Raw genomic sequence first — 12,791 nt, 5'->3', positions numbered from 1 at the left:
ATCCAGAGCAGAAGCAAGTCATACAAATTGAGAATCTTTCCTAGAATGCTTTTTTCTGGAGTCCATGTCACCCTTTTCTTACTAACTTCTAATATCCAACGAAAAAGCTAATGGAAATGAGAATTGTCAACCAAATGTTTCAGAATATTCCTTTTTATTTCAATGTTTTTTTAATCTTGTGACAGCCATATCATAATCGAAGCCTATCCTGGATCTGACAAAGAAAAAGAGATAATATCTTCAGTCGCCTTGCTCTGTAGCAATGCCAACTAAGTAGATAGACCTTTTTAGATTCAGATTATCTACTGTTTTTTTCTATGTACATCCTCTCTTTATTATTGGGATTCAAGATGGCATTCATGGGCAACATTCATTTTAATCTCCTAACAATAACCTGAGAAGGAACATTGGAGATGGGTGGCACAAGCACTGGTTCAAAGTACTTTATCTATTTATTTTACATCCCATCTAGAAACTACCCTCATAGAGCAATTCTATAGTGTTTTCCAAATATAATGTTCCTCTTGTGAACTAATACCTTGCTTCTAAACTCAATTTTCTCATTGAATTGATTCTTTATAATATGTCCCAAACTTCAGAACTGAAAAACCTTCTTGGATGAGAGCAAAACATCTTCAAGGAAAAACAAGGTCCTGTTGCCTTTTGAAAAAGCACCTTTGGGACAACTATGACGTGGATGACTGACAATCTCCATAGACATCCATATAATATGCTTTAATGCTTTAATTAAATAGTATTAAATCACTGGATAGAATATAGACCTTCTTATTCTCTATATCTTTGACATACGCTACCTCACAGATTTAAGAAAATAAATAAGGTAATACTCTGACAATTTTGCCTAAAAATAGAGGCTTAAAACTAACAACATGTAGCAGCAGACCCATGTCTATAAACATGTTGGTCTAATTATACAGGACTTTCATACAAAAGCCAACCACTTCATTCTCAGAAAAGTGTGAAAGAAAATTCCCAAGGATTTTCCCCCATGAACCCCATGGTTTCTTATACTGTACATGACTCTAGCTAGCTCAGAAACATGGCTCAGAACGCATAAATCCAAAGTCTTCTCTGACTGAACATCACTCCCTTTACCCAGTATTGTTTGCTCTGATTGGCCATAGCTCTGAGTCCGGATATGAATTTGGAGCATTTCCCAATCCTACCTGTAAATGCCAGACATTGAACATGGGATTTTTGCATGCAAAAATGTGCTATACAAATGAGCATCTCTCTCTTTTGGCTTCAACATCTGTCCACTGCCTGATTTGCAACCATAGATCCAATTGTACATATGATTGGAGAAGAAGACTCTCATTGGCCTTTAGCAATAAGATTGCTGTCCAGCTATGCCCTAGGGCAATCCTTGGTTTTCCAAATGCTGATGAAGTACATTTCATGGGCCGTAACCTTGGACAAATCGGTTATTTCTCCACATTGGGCCAGAGCTCATAGTAATAAAAAACTGGTAATTTTGCTTCCTCTATCGGTAATATTCTGGATTCTAGCCAAATGTTTAAGCCTTGACTATTTGTTTTCATACTTCCTCTGCTTGCCAGTGTTTATATGAGTCATAATCTTTCTTTTGCTGTTAAAACAAAATAATTTAGAGTTAAAACATCAAAAGAACAGGCTAAGTAGGAACCAAACATTAAAAAAACCCCAAAGTAAAGGCTTACAATCCACATGTGGTAGTCAATATTAGTAATCCATTTCTATTTGAAGTAAAACATCCACCGCAAAGTTTAGCTGGTGAATTTATGGATTATCCCCTGTTGTACTCCCCATTTCGTGCCACCACGATATCAGAGCACTGAGGGCCACATGGACTTTACAACAGCAGCAGATGCTCAGCTCTGTTTTCAAATGCAGAAAAAGAGACAATGCTAAAAGACCACCTCTCCCCATAGACCAAAAAGTTTAAAAAGCCAATCAGGAAAGTGCCTGCCTTAGGTCAGTGCAATTATACTATTAACCAGTCCAAATTATGTGTGGGCTGGGTTAAGAAAGAAGCCTCAACTGCAACATCATTTGTTCTTCAGGGAAGGCTTTCTGCATAGAGAGGGTGTGTCCTGCCGAGAAAGCATTTGGGACCAACCAGTCTGTTAATTTCTGCAGTTCTGTAATATACCAGGAGAGAACCTCCTCTCTGTTAATACTTGCCCCTTTATAGCTAATTTTATGTTTCCAAATGCCTCAATCCAGATTTCAAAAACAATAGCATGATTATGCATTTACGGGGTTCGTTTACAGTTCTTGGCCAGAGGACACAAAAACAGGATGAAAAGCTGTAAGAGTTGTAAGCAGTCTCTTCCCCATCCAGTTTCCTATCATAAAGGAGAATCAGCACTGCCCAGTCTTCTAGCTATTTCCCATGAGAACATAATTTTCCAATGGAATTTCCTGCTCTTTGGAGCTGCAAATATAAAATGCATAACTGGGAGGGTAAGAATCCTGAAAAAACTACCTCCCCTTATTTGAAACATGTCTCATAGCTCAGGAACCACAGTCCAATTTATAGCTTTCAACAGCCATGAGCCATTTGTATCTCTGAAGGCTGACGTTTATACTTGTGTATTTCAGACCTGGGCAGTCCTGACCAAGGCTATTGACCTCCTAAAGGAAATCTGACCAACAAATTGTAAAGAGCACATCTCTCCCAGAATATATTAGTCTCCTGTATTTAAAATCATAAACTGAAGCAGTTCATGTACATGATTTTTAGTGATTTGCCTAGAACCTTATAAAGGAGTTCAACACAATTTCTATCTTGCAGTAACTTGGAATGTCTTTTCTATGACCACTTATATGACCAGGTTAAAATGGATTAGAAACCTACAGCCCACTCCATTAACCAATTGTCTATCATGGCCACTTTTGATAATGTAGCCATCTATCTTATTCTCATGACTGACTTTTGTACTAGTGATCTCTTTGGAACTTAGTTAAAGTTTTTCTGGCTAGTAAAAACGATGGAACAATTCCAAGCATGATCAGTTTAACTTGTGTACTTCAACTTTATTTGTGCAGTCTATAATTCAATCCAGCTACTTTCCCAAGAGGTGAATGCCTGCATGAGTTCTCATAATTGCTTATATCCTTCTCACATTTCAATCTCATTTATCTATCTTGCCTTCCCCCAATTTTTTTTTAACTTGTAAGGGAAATGTGCCTGTCCTTCCCTTCAGCAACATTTCTTAATTTCTCAGAAAAATCACATGAGTTAGATTCAATTCCACTTGGAAAAACAAGGCACTTGGAAAAGCAAGGCACAAAGTACATATGTTGTAGGAAAACAATTCTTCTTTTGAAAACCACTTGACCTCAATCTATCAAGAATAGATCTCAAGGATTGAACAATTACAAGGTATATCTCATGCATCTGCTTTGATGCGATTGTCTTCCACTGCAATGGACAAAGGTCCAGTGAAAGTAATGACCAGTCTCCTGAGCAAATCTGAGGACTTGTGGAGTAATCCTGGAGAATGTCATCTTTCCCAACCCTCCAATCATTACAGGAACAAGTAATGAGAGTCCAAAGAAATGCTAAACCAGTAATGTGCTTTGGAAGGGATGTCCCTAAAGAAGCACAAATTCAGCATATACAGTATACCTAAAATTCAAGCAACCATTCAATAAACCTGTCCAGTTATGTTAACAGTGAGATGAGTAGCATATAAGTTTAATAAAGAAATAAAGATCAATCTGTCACTTTATTGAATGGGGTGTATGTCCGAGTTAGACATATTTAGGGCTGTGCTATAGGAAAATCTAATGTGCTCAAACTTACACTGGGGGCCAATTTGCTTTTATTTATTTAAGGATAACAAATACAACAAACATTGGGACTTGCTTCCAAGTAAATACATTAATATTGCTAGGCAGCAGAACAGTTCTGCACATACTTACTCAGAAGTAAATAATTCTAAATTAAGAGAACTTCCAGGTACAGTATGAATTGCAGTTAGTTAAATCCTTTAAGACTCACATTTAGGTTTAGAAAAAATTGGGGGGGGGGGGGTATTGAAAACTAAGATCCTAGTTTCCTCCCTTCTGAACTTCAGTTTCTTGTTACAAAGGGAAACTAGTTTAAGAAATGAAAAGCCTGGGTATTCTTTTGCTTTGAGAGAAAGCAAACATTTCTTTCCCCAAATATCATTGTTTATAGAGAAGCAAATCTTCATCATTGGCTATTCAAAGGAACTCTGAAACTCTTTCTTCTTTCAAACAAGATATATAGCACTGATAAAACAACTTTGAATGTCATGCAAATATAATTAATTAGTACCACTTAGACATTCCTTTCATAAGAATGTAAAATTTATAGACTTGGAGTCTAACTATCTTTCTCCCATCTATTGAAGTTATTATTGTGAATCATTGATCATTGATCAATGATGCAGCTTTTGAAAATAAACCTTGCTTTTGTGTGGGGTTCATAAGCATAAGACTGACATACATACGAAAACAAAACAAAACAAAGGGGAGGGGGGAATCCTTAAATCCCATGGAAGCCGTTTCAGCTTTTTAATCATAAACTTCACATGCAAGTCTTTTTGGTTGTCAGAAGTTTTATGAGTCAGAAAATCAGCCTTTCAAAGAATCAGACATGAAACCCTGCAAAGTAGAGAGAGAAACATCCCATTTGACTGGTGGTGAAAGAAACAGTGCCTGCTAGATGAGGTTATTCCCAAAGAAGACACTTGGTCCAGGCTTACCTGTTGACACCTGCCCTCCTCCTGCCTGCCTTTGCGTGCTTTAACTTCCAGGCTCTTCCACCCCCCACTTTTCTCCTCCTCCTCCTTCTTCCTCCTCCTCACTCTGATCTGGTCCTGATACAAATGTGAGCCTCTTCCAAGCTGTGTGTGTTTTCTCTGGTTTTGTTCCTTGGAGATTCTGTTAGAGAGGGCGGGTGGGAGCGAGGGAAGGAGGAGAAAATCATAACAATAACGTCTTTCTTTGGCAGCCAAACTCCTCAGCGTTTAAACTACATGCGTGTCCTCCTGCTTGCCTGTGGAGAAAATTGTATGGAAAAACGTTTCCTTCTGCTCAGTCCAGAGGGTTCCCCACTAGCATTAAACAAATCACATGTGCCTATACACATCTGTACATACATACCCAGACTTATATATTTACCTTGCACTTTACATTTATTATTAGCAGGGTAACCTCTCCTGACTTTACAATAAAACAATACATGGTACAAAACAGACAGAAGGAAATATGAACCCAACTTACTTGGCAGGATTTGGGGGTTTGGGCATGAATGATAACAGGTAGTAAGGATCTTATTTTTCTAAATGCAATTGCTTTATTACCCTGTTCTTCTTTTATGCTATTAATATTATGCATAATATTTTATGCTATTAATATTGATAGTGCCAACTCAGTTATTAAAAGCCACCCCTAACTCCCCCCCCCAGATTTAGCAGTTTAAGAATAAAAGGGTACCCTAGAGTCTAAGTATAGTGGCTGGCAATATTTCTTGCTAAAAGAGACAGAAAGCATAATGCAATGTGCAAAACTCTCTACACTGTAATAAGTGAAATTTCCTCATCAAATTACTCATTTCTGTTCAAGATCTTGAATTCAAATCAATACCTGTTATCATCAAAGAGGAAGCCAGTCCAGAAAAAGAAAACACAATCATGGACAGAGGTAATTTGCATCATTTCATTGTAACTTTGTCCCATGATTGTATTCTTGAAAGTAAGTTCCATTGAGTTTAATCCTATGCATGTTTATGTGGGAATGCTTCTATTGACATCAAAGAGCCTAACTTCTGCCTAAACGCATTTAGGATTTTACAGTAAATTAAGATAAAAGTTAACAAGAAACAAATTGTAAGCCTATGTTAAATGCTAAGTGTTAACATATGCCATACCATAGTCCTGTACAATTTATTATATTTTAAACTATTTAATTGATACTTGTTCTTTGACCAAGATATTTTCAACAAGGTATTTTTATTGTATAATAGTCGTATATTTCATTCATTCATTTATTTCATCCAACTGAAAAAGAAATGGCAGCTTGTGATATGTGTATATTCCTAAAACACAAATGGTCCAGTGATTTTTTTTCTTTCTCAAAAGTCTCTTGCAGTTTTGCAAAGATTTCAGGTTGATATCAGACTTGTGAAAATGTTTGCTTCAGCCTGATAGACTTCAAAGAGTTCTATCTAAATCTATACAATTTAAGGTAATAGAAGAATTATGAAATACCGAGCTATAAGATTTAACTATATGGTACAATATTTAATTTTCTGGATCCATCACACACACACACACACACACACACACACACACACACACACACACACACACAAACAATAGTTCAGCTGAAAAATGTATTTTTGTCATTTTCAAAGTGCACTATTTCACTGGAGATTTCTGTATAAATATACAGAGGAGGAGGAGGAGGAGGAGGAGGAAAGCTAGGAAACTGGTCTCAGGATTTCTCTTCTGCTCCCCAGCTGTTATGGTGTTCTTTTCTGTGCTTAAATGCCCTCGGAGAACATGGCCTGGCTGGTGGTGCAGAGCAGCTGATTCCATGTGAGGTGGCAGCTGTTTCAATGAGATGCTTCTCTTTTTCCCTGCCCCTAATGAGCTTTTTGGCACATTGTTTCGAAGAAACTGCACAACATTCCTGTGGTAATGTTCCAGCAGCTTTATGTACATTGACTTTGATGATTTTTTTTTTCACCCCGACAGGATTTCTTTCCCTTGGCATCCTTTGCTTTCTCATTTGAGGTTGATGTCCTTTTTCAGCACCCTGCTGAGGCCAGCCGGGACAATCTTCAGGATACATTTCTTTGTCAGCTAACCAACTACTTGGTCCAACAAGGCTCAGTTCAAAATGCTCCTGAAAGTTCTTTAGTTTTCTAAGTACAGAACTGGTCAGTTCAGAGCAATGTGTGTTTCCTATTTTTTATCCTTTTAATATTAGAGACATAGAACAACACGCACCAAGTCTTGGAACAAGCTCCCATTAGAAAAGAAAATACAGCATGTTGCAGACGCACATGACTTGTTTCTCATGTAGCTTTTCAAAATGTTTTCCTTAGAAACAACAAAGGATATCAGGCAACAAACAAACAATTATAATTCCGTAACTAAAATGCACAAGCCACACCCGTGTCCTTTCTGCCTGGAGCAAATCCAACTGATTTCTTTTCTCAGAAATCAATTATATTTATCAGTATTCTTTCAGAGACCATTGAAAAATCATGTAAGTTTTATCTATAAATATTTCAGTTTTCTGTCTCCAAAATCTTAACCCAATTCTCTTTTCCAGTCCTCCAGCTTCTTCAATGGCAGCAAAAGCAGCAAAGAGGTCCTAATTCACTGCTCCTTGCATCCATGAACACATGTACTACTGAACTGTTTAAGTCCTTCCAACCTTTTGGAGAAAACCAAACCACAAGATCTGCTGCTAGTTCATTAGGAGGGATTTGCTCAGTCTCTAGAAAAAATAATGCTCACATTTGCTTGAAATATGGACACTAGTTGGACAAATCCAAGTGAAGTCCGGTTAAAATGGCAAACACCTCATTGTGTGTGGTTATCTGGAATCAGCTTTAACATGTGGCAGTGGTGAAGTCCAAATTTTTTTACTACCGGTTCTGTGGGCGTGACTTGGTGAGTGTGGCAGGGGAAGGATACTGTAAAATCCCCATTCCCTCCCCACTCCTGGGGCAAGGATACTGCAAAATCTCCATTCCCACCCCACTCTGGGGCCAGCCAGAGGTGGTATTTGCCAATTCGCTGAACTGCTCAAAATTTCCGCTACCGGTTCTCCAGAATCTGCCAGAACCTGCTGGATTTCACCCCTGACTTGTGGGTCCCTGAGGAAATGGTCATTTTTTTTATATGTTAGCCTGGCCCCTTGGGGATTGGATTCCTGTTGGTATTGTCTGCTGAGTTAAAGCTTCCAGGAGGCTGGGATTCAGTTTGTAGTGCATACATTCTTGAATGAGGGTTGCCTGCCTCCTATTCTGAAAGAGGCAGTGGTGTGTCCCTCCTCGAGAACTTACTGCTCAAACAAGCTATTTTAGACAACTATAATATCATCCCCAATATTTTGCTTTAAAGTGGGTTGTTGAGCAGGCCTGCAATTATAAAAATTCTATATGGAACAGATTGTCTGGAGCTTTATCAGAAAGGATTGGGATTAGGGAAAGGATGAAAAATGCATCTTTGATAGTATTGGTATAGCAGAACCCTCCATGCTCTACTGGTTGTTGCAGTGGATTTTGATACCCTCTGGGCTGATCCTTCTAGGCTGTCTGCAACAGGCACACAGTTCTGCAATGGGTCCTTTTTCCTAAATGGTTGACTCAGTTTGTGTGTGGAGCATTAATCTCTCAAGTAGCATAGGTGGAATATTACAGGGCTTAAACCTTTCCATATGTTGTTTAATATCTACAGTACATGAAACTTCTAGCAGATGGCATCTGGCAGCACAGGATTATCAATATATGGATGATATTTAGATATATATCTTCATTCTGGGACATATAGGAGATGAAGTCGAGGTCCCGTTTCAGGATGTGTAGGAAAAACTATCTGAAGCTAAATTCAAATGAGGAAGAGTGACTATGAATACAAAGATGGACTAATGTCAGAAACAGTCTATCTAGATGTGGTTGTGTACTCCTGAATGGAACTCAGTGGTAGTGCCTGAAGGATCAAACTCCTTTTTTCCTGGTTTATTTCCAGACCACAAATTCCAATAAAACAAACCAGACTTTCAGTGAAGGTCAAATAAAATATATTTATTCAACTGAAAGTTGTCAAATAACTTTGCATGAGTGACTGCAATGGGCTGCTTCTCCATCTTCCTTTTTATAGGTTTTAGTTTAAAAATTTTATCAATCATTATCAATGGAATGAAATTTGTTATTACAAACAAATGTGTCCTTATCTTAGACTTAAAGCAGATGCCTCTTTATTTATAATTAAAACAAATGTCTTATCTTGATATTAAACAGATGTCTTGTTAAATGGACATCATATATACTGTTTTTGTGTGTGTAACAAAGAAATATATATGCACACACAGACACAAGATATATGACTTCTTTTACATGGGTTTTGCTATGTCATGATTATTTGTTTATTTATTTATTATTTATTTATTTATTCTGTCAGAAGCCAGGCATTACCACTGCTTATACAATCTTTCATGATTCTTAATTTAAACAAATTGTAAACATATAAGGGACATATTCCAATACTAGGCTAAGACTTCTTCATGAATAACACATAAAGACCATGTCCAGGAAGGCTTTTGCACAATGACATCATATATGCCAGCTCCATTAGCTCTGGTCATGGTCACAGAAGGATTCTATGTTGATGGTATTGAAAGCAAATTAAGGCAAGGATGGACATCACCCATCCTGACCATCCCAGAAATCATCCAAAAGTGTGACCAATGCAGTTGCCATTTCATGCTCAGGGCTGAATCTTGACTGAAAGGATCCAGATGTCCTGTTGACAAAAGATTTTGTCTAAGTTTGGTTTCAACTGCATTTCACTGTTGCCTGGGCAGGAAATTCTGGGAGAGATTCTGTGTGCATTCATCTCTTGGTATTTTCAAAATCTTCCATGCCGTGGGGGATTTCAATAGAACATTTTTCCAGCTATTTGGCAGATCAAAAGCAAGTTCATTTTTTCAAGTTCAATATTTCACTTTTCAGATCCCCTTCTCAACATTCAGAATTTGAAGTGACAGGAATGAGAGGGTTGGGCTGAGTCGTGTTTCCCTCCCCTCCTCCCCCCCTGAAGAAAATTCTGAGAAAATGCTGAAGCAGGATTCCTTGAGGATAAAGATGTCCACTCCAGTTTTTTTTAACCAAGCCACTGCCTCTCAAATCATAGCTCTGCAGTAGCACAGCAACTTTCAATTGAGTTGCAAGCTGAGAATCAACACAGCAATTAGTTTCAATTGTTTTTCTTTTCCTGAATGTTTCACTCAATCCAAAATAACAACAAACAATTTGAATGCCCAATTCAAAATCCATTGAATTTTCTATGACTTGAGCCTTGCAAACTTAATTAGTGCATCTTCATTTATATACCCAGTGGACTAAAAATATCAAATGAGCAATAACAAAAATGGATCTATGTATAAAATATATCTGGAAAATCCAACAATATAGTATATAACAAGGAATTAAACAACTTTAACAAATATTCTTAAACTTTATCACAGACATAATAGTTTTCTTTGCAACTGTGCTTGGACTGTCCTTGACTAGGATATTCTTTTTCCCGTAGTTCTTCCTTGTTCATCTAGACCAGGGGTCTCCAACCTTGGCAACTTTAAGCCTGGAAGTCTTAAACTCCCAGAAGCAAAGCTGGCTGGGGAATTCTGGGAGTTGAAGTCCACCAGGCTTAAAGTTGCCAAGTTTGGAGACCCCTGATCTAGACCCTCTAGACCTTTCTTATCATCAATTATGCTGTTTTATAATCAAGATATTCTAAAATTAGATAATTTGTTTGTTTAAAAAATTGTTCTGTAGAAACCCAATGGCTGCTATTAAAACCATGATCTTTGATACAGAAAAGGATATTGCAAATTACCAGACACAGAAGTATTTTCCATCAGAAACACAATGTTATTCCAGTATCAATAAGACATTTCACAAAAAAATAAATGCCTGACTAAAATAGTATGCTTGTTCTTGGAATAAAATGCTTTTAGCTAATTCACAGCTTTCTCTCAATAAGATGCTGGATGATGGACCATGAATGCAGAAACTGTCAAAAGATTGTCAAAAAGATTACTACAATCACATTTAATGTTTTTGTTTTAATCTGTTCTGTTTTACTTTTTATGTGTTGTTAGCTGTCTAGGCTGATACAGATGGCCTTATAAATTCTTTAAATAAACAAACAGTTCTGCAAATGCACCTGACTTGATTGACAAAGAAAAACAATGTGTGAGAGGCACATAGCAACTTTTATACTTTAGGAACAGGTTCAAAAGCAGATAATGTTTGGCCACACATAATAAAATGTGAGTCGTTGTTAGCTAGATTAAAATTCTTATCTGTCATTAGGTTTATTATATTCATTAATGTATACTGATAAAAGAAGATGGAAAACAAGTTGCACTTTGCCAATACAGAGTTTGAGAGATATTAAGATTATGACAAGGCAGTATTTGGAGATGTTTAGAATGCCAATGGCATTTCATTTTCAAAATAAGGTGATGAAGAATGACAAAAAGATGAGTATTGATATATTAATCTGTTGCGGAAAAGGGAAATTCAGAAGATACAGTTCTATGATGTTTACAATTATTTTGTAGTTCTTTCTTCATAGACAACAAGGACTGCTCCAATTTCTATAGCATTCTTATTATGAATTGAAAACTCTAATGAGATACAACCTGATAAGGAAGAACTAACTGAATGGCTTTCAAGGCAATTTTTTGGGATTGGCTAAACTGTGACTAGGAATCACAGCATTGACTAGTAACATGAACAATTTAACCAGTGTAGAACTCAGCCACAAAAGCATAAACATCCCTGCATCAGTAAATGGCAGTGCAATATAGAAGATACAAACTTTAAATTAAAAGAATCATTGCTTTTCTTCATATATATAGAAACATTTGAAGGAATGCAACTCAGAAAAATAATTAAAAGTGTTAATGACAAGATCAAACATATAACTACTCAATAACATATTTATAGCTTTTTATTACTAAGATATCAAAGAATACTAATTATATGATAGAGATAAAAGTCTTATTTTCTTTGTTACCTATCTTTGATCACTCAACCTCTACAAAAAAAGGCACTGTTGCAAGATCAAAAAATGCAAGTTTGAGTGCAATCTAAAGCCATGTCTAGTCATGTCTAAAAGTAGAATGTAGATGAATGTATTACTTCTGTCAGCTTTCTCAAACATTCTTCTTGTCTTCTGCACACGGAAGAAGATTACCCACACCAAGAAACTTTCTATATTCATTGAGATTTTCCCCATTATTTTAAGATGGTGGAGAAGACATTGCTGCTGCCAATAGATACAATGTTGTTGTGACAAGAATGACAAAAAAAATGCAACTTAAATTGCGCTCTGCCTTCATTCCTGTCATCATATGCTTGTAAATATTTACAAGGGTTCCAATTACACTAATTACACTGATGGGGTAAATAAGCGACTTTCTCTGATGGAAGCAAAAAGGTAATTTGGCTTGGAAATGAGCTGGTACACAGCAGTACAAATTTTCCCTGGGAAGCAAAGAAATTGAGCCTAAGGCACCCAGCTTCAGAAATTAAAGTAGAGAGGAAAGAGATCTTGAACATGAAGTTAAACAGTGGGAAATAGGATGAGGATGAATTCTGAATGAGAGCCTTCTTAGAAGGAGTGAGGCCTGTAAGGAAACCACATAATTGGAGATTTTTTGAAGAGGGAGGTAGGGCATAACCAGGGATGTCAAACTGGCAGCCCAAGGGCCAGATGCATCACATGGAGGCCACACCCACCCCAGCTCCGTGAAGGGAAAAAATGTCATGATACGTCATGTGACAGCAGTGTGAGTTTGACACCCATGGTATAACCAATAAGAAGAAATGAAACTTAAGAGTTTGGGGCAAGGTATAAAAGATAGTGACTTGTGATACAAGAACAGACCTAGCAAAAGAAACACCAATCTAAGGCCAAACAGAGATCTAGAAAGTGACTAATGCAGATGGTCTTCAGAAAGAACAAACCTAGATGAAATGGCTCCAAACAGAAAAGGAGGTGATGAGC

The 12,791-nt window shown here is 37.1% G+C and overlaps 1 protein-coding gene across 1 annotated transcript in view; it reads right to left on the bottom strand.

Annotated features, from left to right (window-relative positions):
- PRELP (proline and arginine rich end leucine rich repeat protein) overlaps nucleotides 1-4,861 on the bottom strand; it is a 31,953-nt gene extending 27,092 nt beyond the window's left edge. The window contains exon 1 of the mRNA XM_070939755.1: nucleotides 4,740-4,861. The gene's annotated coding sequence lies outside the window, so the exon portion shown is untranslated. The remainder of the gene's footprint in view (nucleotides 1-4,739) is intronic.
- Between the last annotated feature and the right edge of the window lie 7,930 nt (nucleotides 4,862-12,791).

This window comes from Pituophis catenifer, unplaced genomic scaffold (assembly GCF_029215685.1).
Source record: "Pituophis catenifer annectens isolate HBS135680 unplaced genomic scaffold, rPitCat1.0.hap2 SCAF_3, whole genome shotgun sequence".
NCBI lineage: Eukaryota > Metazoa > Chordata > Lepidosauria > Squamata > Colubridae > Pituophis > Pituophis catenifer.
The sequence above is the reverse complement of the archived record's forward strand: the minus strand, read 5'-3'. Positions and strand labels throughout refer to the sequence as shown.